We start from the raw sequence: 12,854 nt of genomic DNA, 5'->3' as shown, positions 1-12,854 counted from the left end.
CTTACACAACTTTGTTCTTATTCTGTTTATTTTTTACAAAAGAAAAAGAATTTTTGAAAACATTTTTTTTAATTGTTTAGGGACCTTCCTAGCTTACTTAAGTAAAACCTATGATAGACTTAACTTTGAGAAGATTGAAATCTTAGAGTGTGATGAGTTTCCAGATACTCTTGATTTTTTAATTTATAAAACAATTAAAACTACCTAGCTTCTCTTAAGAGTGATAGCATGGAATAGGGCCTCAGGAAAGTCTCCAGGGAATATCTATCTTCTTTTTTATTTTATTTTATTTTATTTATTTATTTATTCATGAGAGACACACAGAGAGAGAGAGAGAGAGAGAGGCAGAGACACAACACAGGCAGAGGGAGAAGCATACTCCATGCAGGAAGCCCCATGCAGGACTCAATCCTGGGAACCCAGGATCATGCCTTGAGCCAATAGCAGATGCTCAACCACTAAGCAACCCAGGTGTCCCGGAATATCTGTCTTCTAGCAAAGTTAACATTCATTCCCTTATAATATCTGGAGGAAATCAGTCCTGGAAAGATTGGTCCTCTGGCTCGTTGGACATAACAGATGAAATATCACCACTACAGATTATGATGCCTTACGTCATTCTTCATATTTACTTTTCCTTTTATTTTTGGTAGGTTGAAGTAGGGGTAAGTGGAGCCTAGCAGTTAATGAATTTGAAACACTGATATTTGAATCTTTGTCTTGGTAGTGATCTGGGAAAGGAAAAATTAATACTGGACACAAACCAAACAAGAGACAAAAATGGAGCCCTGAGTTCTGGGAGCAGAGTTCTTGCCAGTGTCACAGCTGAGGGACTGGAACCTAGCCTTAGGAGGAAACTGACCAAAATAAGGAGTCAGAGTAACAAGTCAGGAATTCAGACACCAAGGAACCCGGTAGAAGTGGAGATTTTTTTTTTGGAAGTAAGCCATAGTAGTAAAACTGGTTTCATGCAGGGCAAAAGCCAATTTACTGATATTAAGGCATAAGACTAAAAATATACTATATGCAGGATTGAATTAATTATCATTGTATGACTCCTAAAAAAAGATATATCCCTGGCAGATGATAATCTGAGTAATATAACTCAGAAACTGGGATACAGGAAATAACGTGGTAGGAAATGAAGAGGCCAAAACTTGAGTTGGGTTTGGAGTATGTAAGATTCAGTGAAGTAGGTCAATGATTATATAGGTATTATGTAGAATAGTTTAGCTTCAACATGCAATTTAAAATTCAGTTGAAAAAATTGCTTTTAATTATAAAATAAGACTATCCTAAGTATTTTTTAAGGACAGAAATTATCTTCTCCAGATATATTTGCCCTTCATTTGTTTCTTGACCTGTTAAAAGTTACAATCCTTTAAGATATTTTGTTACCCTACTCAAGAGCATTGCCAGTGCAACATGTTTTGTGTAAAACAGAAAATAGTGATAGCTTCTTTATTCCTAAGAAGGGAAACATGAAACATAGAAAGCTTGATGGAACTTCTGCCTCTGCCACATTGAAATCTACTTAATGCTATCATACTTTAACACTATGGATGCTATATAACGTACACATAAGTACACTCCCACACACATTGTTTTCTAGTTAAATAGTTCTGCACTAGCTATCCCATTACAAACAAACAAAATTTAGTTAATATATACCCTTGCTGCCACAATTTCTGCCATCATTTCAAATTAATTTAAATATTATCAGGGATGTCTAGCTGACCCAACTGGTAAAGCACCTGACTCTTGATTTCGGCTCATGTCATGATCTCAGGGTTTAGAAAGCAAGCCCCAAGCTGGGCTCTGTGCTCAGTGGGGAGTCTGTTTGAGATTCTCTCCCCCTCCCTCTCCTCCAGTCTGCACATAAACTCTCTCTCTCTCAAATAAATAAATAAATCATTTTTTATAAAGTGTTTTTTTTTTTTTTATGATAGTCACAGAGAGAGGAGAGAGAGAGAGAGAGAGAGAGAGAGAGAGAGAGGCAGAGACATAGGTAGAGGGAGAAGCAGACTCCATGCACCGGGAGCCCGACGTGGGATTCGATCCTGGGTCTCCAGGATCATGCCCTGGGCCAAAGGCAGGCGCTAAACCGCTGCGCCACCCAGGGATCCCAATAAATCATTTTTAAAAAAAGATTAAATATGTCACAATGTATGAAATTACCCAGAATATCAAAACCATGAATAGTAGCCCTTGTACATTTAGAAGAGATCCAGAGAATTTTATAAAATCTCAAATTAACAGAACATGTAATTTTCTCCATATAACATGGAGAAAACAGAGAGTACCACAAAATCAAGTCAAGATGTAGAAGCTTGGCAGTTCCTGTGCATATGTCTTGAGCTAATTTCTATAACTTCTTATAATATCACAGTTCCTCATTCCAATTAATGTCTTCATAAAACTCAAGTTAAACTCTAGGGTCTTGATTACTAATTGAATGGGAAACAAGGAATTATATAAATCAGCTCTACAGAATTCTTTTAATTAGCAAGCTTCTTTAAAAGATTTTATCTATTTTAAAGACAGCTAAAGAGCGTTAAGTGGCAGGAGAGACAGAGAGAATCTCAAACAAACCCCTGAGCCTGACATAGGGCCTGATCTCACAGCTCTGAGATCATGACCTGAGCTGAAATGAAGATGCTCAACTGACTGAGCCGCTCAGGCACCCGAGCTCTACAGATTTTTAATGGCAGCTTGAATTTCTTGCAGTTCCTTCTTTGTTGATCCTAACATTCTTTTAAAGCAATGCTCAATATCTTCATTGAAATAGTCCATTTTTCAACATATAAAAATTTGTTTTTGGTGCCCAACTTAATAATACTAGTACCAGGTAAAGGGAAATGTTTTTGAATGTTAGCATAACCATAAATTTTATTGCTGATAAATTCACTTCTTTACCATCTTTGAAAGAACAAATTCATATCAGAAGAAATTAAGATGATACAAATTCAAAGGAAGATAATAAATGATATTAATTTCATTTAAATTCCAAAAGTGCATATAAATATCCTATAATAGTGTTTTGTCATCATTAGGTTGGATTGTGGAAGTAAAAAATATCAGATACCATGTCAATATAAATTTAATATTTGTTCTTAGCTGTCAGTGCAGATATATAGCTATTATCTCCTTTTCCTGTTTCATTATGTTCCAGATTGATCAAAGGCTCAAAAATTCCTTCATAACAAATGAATCTTTAACAAACTAACCAGTAAACTCTTCATAATTGGTATAACTTAATCTGTTTGTATTTCTCAACTTTCTAAAAATTATTTGACTAATATTCAATAAAATACTAGCATTTTCTACTTACACTGAAAGTTGTAATATTAAATGCATGTAGTTTCCCAATTTTGAATTTCTCTTCAGGGTAGAGAGACCATCTTCATTTGATATAGTGTACTTTTATGAAGAAAATAGAAATATAAAATAATGTTATCAGTGTTTAATTGGGGATATATATGACCAATTTGAAGGTGGTCTTAATTTGAAACTTAGAGGAATTTGTGTCTTCAGAATATCTGTCTATGTGATTTCTGATTATGTTATTGAACTCCTGATAGAATCTGATTTTCTCATTTTGAAAAGTAAGTATTTTTGTATAAAATAACCATTATATTTATTAGTAAAAATATATGTTCTGTGATACTTACCAAGAATGATAGCACATTTATTTTGCACTAGATAAATTTACAACCTAAATAGAAGAGGCAAAGAAAATTTCCAAAAGGATTACAATACCATAGCATGGTGTAGATTGTACATGTAAATTATCTGTTTATTTAAAATATCCAATTGGATTAAATTAAAAACTCCATTACCATTACAATTCCAATTATAATAATAATCATAAAACAGGCATTAATAAGTATTCACAACAAAAATTCTATTGTACTGTTACTTATGTGATTTGCTATATTTTATTTTTAATAGTAACTATGTCAGATCACTAACCTACTTAGAATATCGAATATCAGTGACCTTAAAAGATAGCTAGTATAAAAGTTGTCCCACTAAAGCACTGATATCTGTCTTCTATGTCAGATCACTAACCTACTTAAAATATTGAATATCAATGACCTTAAAAGATAGCTAGTATAAAAGTTGTCCCAATAAAGCACTGATATCTGTCTTCTTTGAATAATCAGAATTATTATATATAACACTCACATAGAGGCTGCTAATAAGTCACTGGATCCACATTTCTTCTTCCTGGATACATGGCTTTATCATAAATTTCTCAGGCTACTGCAGAAATTGATTTCCATATCATGGACTGTTATGCGAAAGTGATATTAATCACTTCTGTACCTGGCCCATACAAACATCTCACAAGTGCTCCCTGATGTTCTTTCCCCTTCTAGCTTGATGGGTCCAAGATAAAAAGCCGAATGACCTAGGAAACACTTGTTAAAGATGGTAGAGTCTCAATCAACCTGGAAAACTGTGTTTGAAGGTTATCCAGTTACTCTGACATCTTTTCCCTATGCTATTATTACAAGAGCAAGAGATACTTTTCTCTTCATTAGCTCATATGTATGTGTGTGTGTGTGTGTGTGTATGCATATATCTATGTATACTTATAGGAGATATTTAAATTAAGTATTTAAATGTAAATGAGGTACTTCTTTTTTTAGGGTTTTTTCCCCTAAAACTAAAATTGCAATATACAGTTACATGTAATAACTTAAGAAAAATGCTTAGCACAGAGCTCAGCACATAGCACTCCCTGTATATTGTCTGTCATTGTTACATAGAGCGAGATATGTATTATTTTCCTTTTAATTCCTTGGCTTTAAAAAAAACTTGGCCATATATATATATATATATATATATATATATATATATGGTTTTAGTGTATTTACTCTGGCATTTAGCATTAGAATAAAATCAGTGACCTTAAGATATACTTGATATTCAAATCATTATTCTGGATTAGGATAATTATCATTAGGATAATTATCAAATATAATAGTATTTTTAGCTGAATTCAGCTAAAAATAATAATAATGTAGATACTCTTGTAATAATGTAAAATAATAATGTAGATAATCTTTCTTAAAAGGGATTTTTGAAATGGCTTTTTCAATCTAGGACTACTCAAAATTTATACCTGTTTATCATACAAAGTGAAAAAAGGAAATTTATTATATACTACTAAACTATTTCCTTTTTGTATGATTTAAAGCAAGTGTCTCTTTTGGCATGACTGAGATATGCCTCCTCCTTGTCTTTGTCTTCAAGGCTCTGTGAATGGAATGTGAAGAGTGAGACAGGAATAGAGACCCACCAACAGAATTGCCTACATCTTATTCCTGAGAAAAGAAAATCCTTATTCACTTTCTCAGCTACCTTCTGACAAAGATAAGTCTGAAATCTTCCAGGACTCACCTCGTGTCTAGAATGTAACCAATGTCCCCTGGGTTGGCTCTAGACTTTCTCTTTGTCCCATTTCCAAATTTAAAGACACACACACACACACACACACACACACACACACCTGGCCTTAGCTTTCTTTCCCACTCTCTAGGTCTTATGACACTCATGCAAAAATTCTTAGATCAATCCAATAATCAATCCATTTTCATTGACCCCTGTAGAGTATTCCCATAGGAGGGACCATTGGAGACATGCAAGACTAATTTCTCACATAAAGCATAAGGAAATAAAATCCAAATATGTTAGCTGTAGAATTACAATAAAGACCCAAATAGCATGTATTATAATTCAGAGGTTTTTCCAAGTCACTGTAAAATTTTCATATACTTCTGGTCTTAAAACCTAAATATTTTTTGCTTATCTATTCAACTGAGCTCAGTAATTAGCTAACCTGAATAAAGAAGATCAAGAGAGTATTGAAGACTATTGTATATGGCTAGGAAATAGGATGAGCAAGCATGACCTACTTTAAATTAGAGATTCAACATATAAACCTAACTTAGTTGCAACCAAGAACCTGACATTAAATATAAACATACCAAAAAAAAAAAAAAAAAAGAGAGAGAGAGAGAGAGAGAGAGAGATCAAATACACAGAAAAAAAAATGATGCCTACCTTAAAACAGTAAATATAGAGCAAATTTCATCATGGTTCCCACTGAATTATAACTTCAATATACATATCAAGAAAAGAACACATGTATGAAAAGATGAGATCTGTATTTTATCCAAGTCTTTCTGGCAAGAAGTTCTTGCTTTCAGTAACCACACTACCTGAAACCAAAGAAGTAGACAGGAACTTCCTCTCTTTTCTTTTTTCAAAACTACCCACTAATCTTTTAATTAAAAGTGAATGATGGAGAGATGGCAAGTGAGCAGGAGAAATTGAAGAACACAGCCACCTTATGTATTTGAACAACCCTAATCAGTCTGCATATCTCTCAGGGAGATCTGTATTAGTTACATGGAATCTAATCCACTCTACTAAAGCTGATGCCCTCAACCACCATGGTTGGCTCTAGTTCATAATGCTTGTAGACATAGGTTGATAAAATATATTACCCAAGAAAGAAACTTCTAGAAAGATTTTATATATTCTAGGATGCTAATATTTTAGAGGATGGTTTTATGCCAATTTGGGATTTAAATAATGGAAAAACTCTGATTTTCCTGGAAGCCTCTAAACTTAAGCCCCAGTATTTAACTAAAAATTTTCCTCTCAATTTAATAAGTTGTCTTTTATCTTAATTATAAAAGTACTATTTTGATAATAATGTATAGGAATATCCAGGCATATATAGTGCCAGCAAGTTTAAAAAAAAACAAACAAACAAGGAATTAAAAGGAAAATAATACATACCCTATTCTATGTAACAATGACAAACAATATACAGAGAGTGCTCACTATGTGCTGGACACTGTGCTAAGCATTTTTCTTAAGTTATTGCAGTGATTCCATGTAACTGTATATTGTAATTTTATTTTTGAGGGAAAAAAACCCTCAAAAATGTTAAGTAGCTCACCCACATCTAAATATTTAAGTATCCCCTAAGTCTCTGATGCTTACAATCCATTAATCTTACAATTATTCATTCTCTTTCTATCCTCTCCTGTTCTCAAGTGCCCTCCAAGCCCAACTTATATTTCAAGGCATTAGATTTCATTCATTTATTAAACAAATATTTATCTCATGTTTATAAATGTTTGGGTCTCTCCAAGGTGCCTGAGTCCTGTCAGAGAGCAAAATAAATAAGGATTTTTCCTCATCAAGCCATACACACATTTCCTTACATCTAAGTCCCATTCCCTCACTTTCCTCTCCCTTTATCATACAAATCATACAGAAGAGAAAGCAATGTGACTATGGAAGAAGAGGTTATAATGATGCACCAGAAGCCAGGAAAGATCATTTGCCACCAGAAGTTAGAAAGTGTAAGGAACAAAAAAACCTCCAAAGGGACCTCTAACCTCAGGAACTGGGAAAGAGTGAATTTTTGTTGTTTAAGCCACTAAGTTTGGGGAAATTTGTTTTTTTTTTTTTTTTAATTAATTTTTATTGGTGTTCAATTTACCAACATACAGAAAAACACCCAGTGCTCATCCCGTCAAGTGTCCACCTCAGTGCCCGTCACCCATTCCCCTCCAACACCCGCCCTCCTCCCCCCTTCCACCACCCCTAGTTCGTTTCCCCGAGTTAGGAGTCTTTATGTTCTGTCTCCCTTCCTGATATTTCCCAACATTTCTTCTCCCTTCCTTTATATTCCCTTTCACTATTATTTATATTCCCCAAATGAATGAGAACATACACTGCTTGTCCTTCTCCGATTGACTTATTTCACTCAGCATAATACCCTCCAGTTCCATCCACGTTGTTATAGAAGCAATAGGAAACTAATACACAGAGGAAAGTAAATTAAAGTCACAATTCTAAGATCATCCTCTAAATGATTATATAAAAACTGTCTCTTTTTTATTTTAATTCCAGTATAGTTAACATATAGTGTTATATTAGTTTTAGGTGCACAATATAGTGATGCAACAATTCCATACATCACCCAGTGCTCATCATGACAAGTGCACTACTTAATTCCCATCACCTATTTCACCCATAGCCCACTCACCTCCCTCTGGTAATCATCATTTTGTTCTCTATAATTAAGACTTTATTTCTTGGCCTCTCTCTCTCTCTCTTTCTTTTCCTCATTTGTTTTGTTTCTTAAATTCCACATATGAGTGAAATCATATGGTATTTGCCTTACTCTGATGGACTTATTTCAGTTAGCATTATGATCTCTAGTTCCATCTACATCATTGCAAATGTTAAGATTTCATTCTCTTTTTAATGGCTAAATAATATTCAATTATATATATATATATATGGAATTACACACGCACACACACAAAACACATATATGTACCATATCTTTTTCCATTCATCTATATATGGACACTTGTGCTACTTAAAAACTGCCTTTTGCATAAATATTAATTCTACACAAATGCTCTTCTTATCAGTATAACTACACTCAGAGAAAGAAAAAAATATATTGGAATATTTTCACTAAGCATTAATTCGCACCAAGTATCCTGTATATTTTGAGAGATTATCTTTATAACACCACTTCATAAATTCTTGCTAAAACAGTCTATTGTGAGACATTAGATATGAGATCCAGGAATAAATGATATTTTCTTCAAATATTTTATTAATTTCCTCAACTGCATTGTTTTGTGATCATAAACTACTGTCAGGTAAGCAAAATTATTTGCCCCTAAAAAATAAGAAATATGAATGTCTTCAGAGTGAGGGCTGAGTATGTGAAAAGGTTTTCTTCTTTAATAAAAGCAAAATCAGGGCAGCCTGGCTGTTTCAGTGGTTTAGTGCCTGCCTTCAGCCCCAGGCATGATGCTGGAGACTCAGAATTAAGATCCACATCGGGCTTCCTGCATGGAGCCTGCTGCTTCCTCTACCTGTGTCTCTGCCTCTCTCTGTCTCTGTGTCTCTCATGAATAAATAAATAAAATCTAAAAAAAAATAAAAATAAATAAAAGCAAAATCAGAGGAAAAATTTCTCCTTCTCTTTCAGAGGATGTGGTCATGATTATTTTTCAGCAATGCCTGGAATTACTGAAGCCATTTTGGAAGCATGAATTATTTTTTGAGTGCTGCAGAATGCAGAGAGAAACCACTGAGCACATGGGTCATACCACTGAGCTGCTGAACCAACCATGACACCACTCTGCCTGGAAGTGTACTTTGTGTTCTCTGATGTAATTAAGTTCCACTTTCAGTTGTATATTATTCAATTATTTGAAGCTGAAGATTTCCCCATTTAGATAGTGATCTTACAACAGTGCCATTTATGTTCATTGTTTCTGACTAATTATTCACTCAATGACAAAATGATACAATAGAACCCTTATTCATATTGAACAATTAACAAGGGCTTGATTGAATGCATTTTAGTTTCCAAAGAAATAACATGGAAGCAGATATTTAATTATCCATTAGCACTTTGAGGAATTTTTTTGCACATAAGGAATCAATTTTTGTTGCCATGATGATTTCAGTTGACGCCTTTATTGAATACTGGTAGTGTTTGCTAGATACCACACTGAAATGGATAAATGGGCAATGGAGTCTTCACAAAGGACAAATATATCCTGAGTTGGCTTGGTATTTTCATACTGGTGGCAAAATAAACTGTATTTCCTTTTTTTGTAAGACTGCTCTGAAAATGGAAGACATCTTAACATTTTGGCATATGTTCAATGAAGTGATGAACTATATGACCCCACCTCAGACCTACTGCCATGTTGGCTCTATATCTACCAATCCAACAAAGATCTTGTTTGAAATTTTGCATAAGCACATGTTTAAATATAGGACAGTTAATATATCTATCAGTTCTTTAAGTAAAGCTAAAATTAAATCTTTTGCACAGTGTTCTTAGAAGAATACATGAGCTTACATAAGAAAGCTAATAATTCAACAGAAGATGGTTTATTAATAAGTTGATGATTTATCTTAAAACATATTTTTGTTATTGTTTTGTAACACATAATAAAACCTTTAAGGAAACCAGGCATTGTATTTTTTTTTCTTTTATGTTGTTTCCAGAGCATTTCCTGTGAAGGGGTCATTTAACCTTCTAATTTAGGCACCATATGGTATACCATATTATGTAATGAAACATTCTGAATTTTACAGTCAGAAATTCAAAATTTAATCTCAGCTCAACTTATCTCTTAGTTGCTTAGCCACCCCAACCTCCACTTTTGCATATAGTTGGAATAATCAAAATAATGATAAATTATCTGAAAGATTTGTTTTGGGGACCCAGTAATGAAGTATGTGTAAAGTCTTTGCAATTGTTGAAGTTCTATAAACATACTTTTTGGCTTTTTTAGTTTTTACAACTACTGTTGCAGTAATCATAACAATAAAATCAATGTGGTGAGAGTTGATGTCTTATTTATAGTAAGAAATTGAGTAATCAAACTATGTCTTATAATAGCATAAAAATGACCAACTGGGAAAATGAAATATTTATAAGTACCCTTAAGATACTTATAAAATGAATAATTTTCCTTTTCTAGTAAGAGTGAAATAAATCAGGGGCACCTGGAGTGGCTCAATTGGTTAAGTGTCCAACTCTTGATTTCAGCTCAGGTCATGATCTCTGGGTCATGAGATCAAGCCCTGTGTTTGGCTCTGCATTGAGTGTGGAGCCTGCTTAAGATTTTCTTTCTCCCTCTCCTTTTTCCCCTCCCACAGCACTGCTCCAGCTCTCTCTTTATCTAAAAAGAAAGAAATAAAGAAAAAAAAAGAAAATCAGTAAATATAATATTATCAGGCTGAAGTTTCAAAATTACTTGTTTCAAATCCTTGAGGAGAAAACATTATAGTAACAGACATTAACCTGTAAGTGGCACCGAAGAAATTAAGAAAACAGCTATGAGAATATAGAGAAAGTATGCCTCATCAGAGAGATGGAAGGCTCAGATATAGGTTCCTGAAGTTAGATTTCCATAGATCTTCATGCCTTGTGCAAAATCAAAGTCTTATTCTAAAGTTTTGTGTGTAGTCAAGTTGATTTGGTACTGTCATACAAGTACATGCCCAAGGATTATGGGATTATGTTGTATAAAATTTCCTAAAATAAGAGCAAGTCACAATCTGCATCTCCTTTTTTTACTATTAGTATTCATATATACTCATGGCTTTTCAAAATTGTCTTTACTTCATTAAAATTTTATGTTTCTAAATAATAATGCAGATATCTTATTATATATCATGAAAATGCCTAATTAACTTATGCACTCAATACTTATTGAGCAAATACTATACACCAATCATTGCCCAAAGAGATGAAGGTAATGATGATGAACAAGATACAAATCTTTTCTCTCAAAGAACTGTAATCTAGTAGTAGTAGCACTTCTCAAATTTTAATATTCACTCAAATTATAGAGGGAACTTTTCTAAAATGCAGATTTTAATTCAGTGGTCATATGGGGCTCTCAGAGTCAATTTTCTAGTAACCTCCCAGGAGATGCTGATACTACTGGTCCAGGAATCTCACTATGAGTAGAAAGGTATCTAAGCATACAAACAAGGAAACAGGTAATTATAGTCTAGTGCATGGTGGGGAAGTAGAGGGAAGATACAACACAAAGGTGTCAATGAGATAGATGGAAAGAAAGGTATATATTGGAAATCTTCCCATGTAAAAATTTTTAATAAATAATAAATAGAGTCCTTTATAACTTTCTCTCACTTGCGTAAATGTAAACTTGCGTAAACTTGTGCAAATGCGTAGAGTGAACCAAGATGGTGGCTCCCATGGATCTGGAGTTGAAGAAGGCCTTCACAAAACTTCAAGCCAAAGTTACTGACACTCAACAGAAGGTGAAGCTTGAAGACCTACAGATTGAATAACTAAACAGAACAAAAAAACATGCACATGTTGCAGATACAGAGATTATGACTTGTGGATGAAACTGACATGTGTGAAGGTATAGGATGAATGTTTATTCTTTAGTCAAAGGAGGTAATTCACAATCAGTTGTTAGAGAAACAGAAAATAGTAGAAGAAAATAATTAAAGAACTGGAGCAGAAAAAAAATCCTACCTAGACCAGAGTATGAAGGAAGCCGAGGACAACATCTGAATGGTGATAATGGCATGAAGTGCATGAAGTGCACAGTAGGAAACATTTAGCAGAAGCTTCCTGCCCCTTCTCATTCCTGGTAAGGCCAGAGGGGCCCATGTGATGAAACATCCTTTCCTCTGTCCTGATGGACATTTTATTTGAATGATCTGGTAACCCTGTATTTTCTATGTCACTCTGATACCCTTTGATTCTAACCCTTTTTTTTTTTTTTTTTTTTTTGTCCTGGTTCTGATTGCCACCCTGCTCAAGACACTCTTCTCCCCTGAGGGGTGAGTCATGAACTCCAGGACTGGGGAGATGGGATCCAGGACAGATAGGCGAGCTCTGTCTGAACCTACTAATAGTTATGCTGGTGAGACCAATAAAAGGCATCTGTTTCCCTCTGTTTCCCCACCCACTCTGCTTTCTCCAGCTGAATGATGAGAACATAGGGCCAAAAAAGGAAAAGCTTTCAACCTCAGCTCTTCCTTGTCCTGTCCCCCTCCAGAGCTTTGACTCTGTTCTTTCTGCATTGAAGCCTTTCCTGCTTCTTCCCACCCTTCCTTTCTGTTGAATCAATCCCTCAACTTCTGGGCCTCCATGTAGATAAGGAAGAGAGGAAACCAGGGAATAGCAGAATTTAAGTGAAACTCGATGGCAGTCTGCCTAGACATTTCTTCCCTGCTTCCATCCAAAGTTTCCAAAAGAAAATGCAGTAATAAACCAACAGCACCTCCAGCGC

General features: G+C 34.3%; 1 pseudogene; it reads left to right on the top strand.

Annotated features, from left to right (window-relative positions):
• Nucleotides 1-11,790: 11,790 nt before the first annotated feature.
• LOC112917698 (prefoldin subunit 1 pseudogene) lies at nt 11,791-12,148 on the top strand (annotated as a pseudogene).
• The last annotated feature ends 706 nt before the right edge of the window (nt 12,149-12,854 follow it).

Source organism: Vulpes vulpes, chromosome 15 (genome assembly GCF_048418805.1).
Source record: "Vulpes vulpes isolate BD-2025 chromosome 15, VulVul3, whole genome shotgun sequence".
NCBI lineage: Eukaryota > Metazoa > Chordata > Mammalia > Carnivora > Canidae > Vulpes > Vulpes vulpes.
Note: the sequence above shows the minus strand (reverse complement) of the source record. Positions and strands in the feature narration are given on the sequence as shown.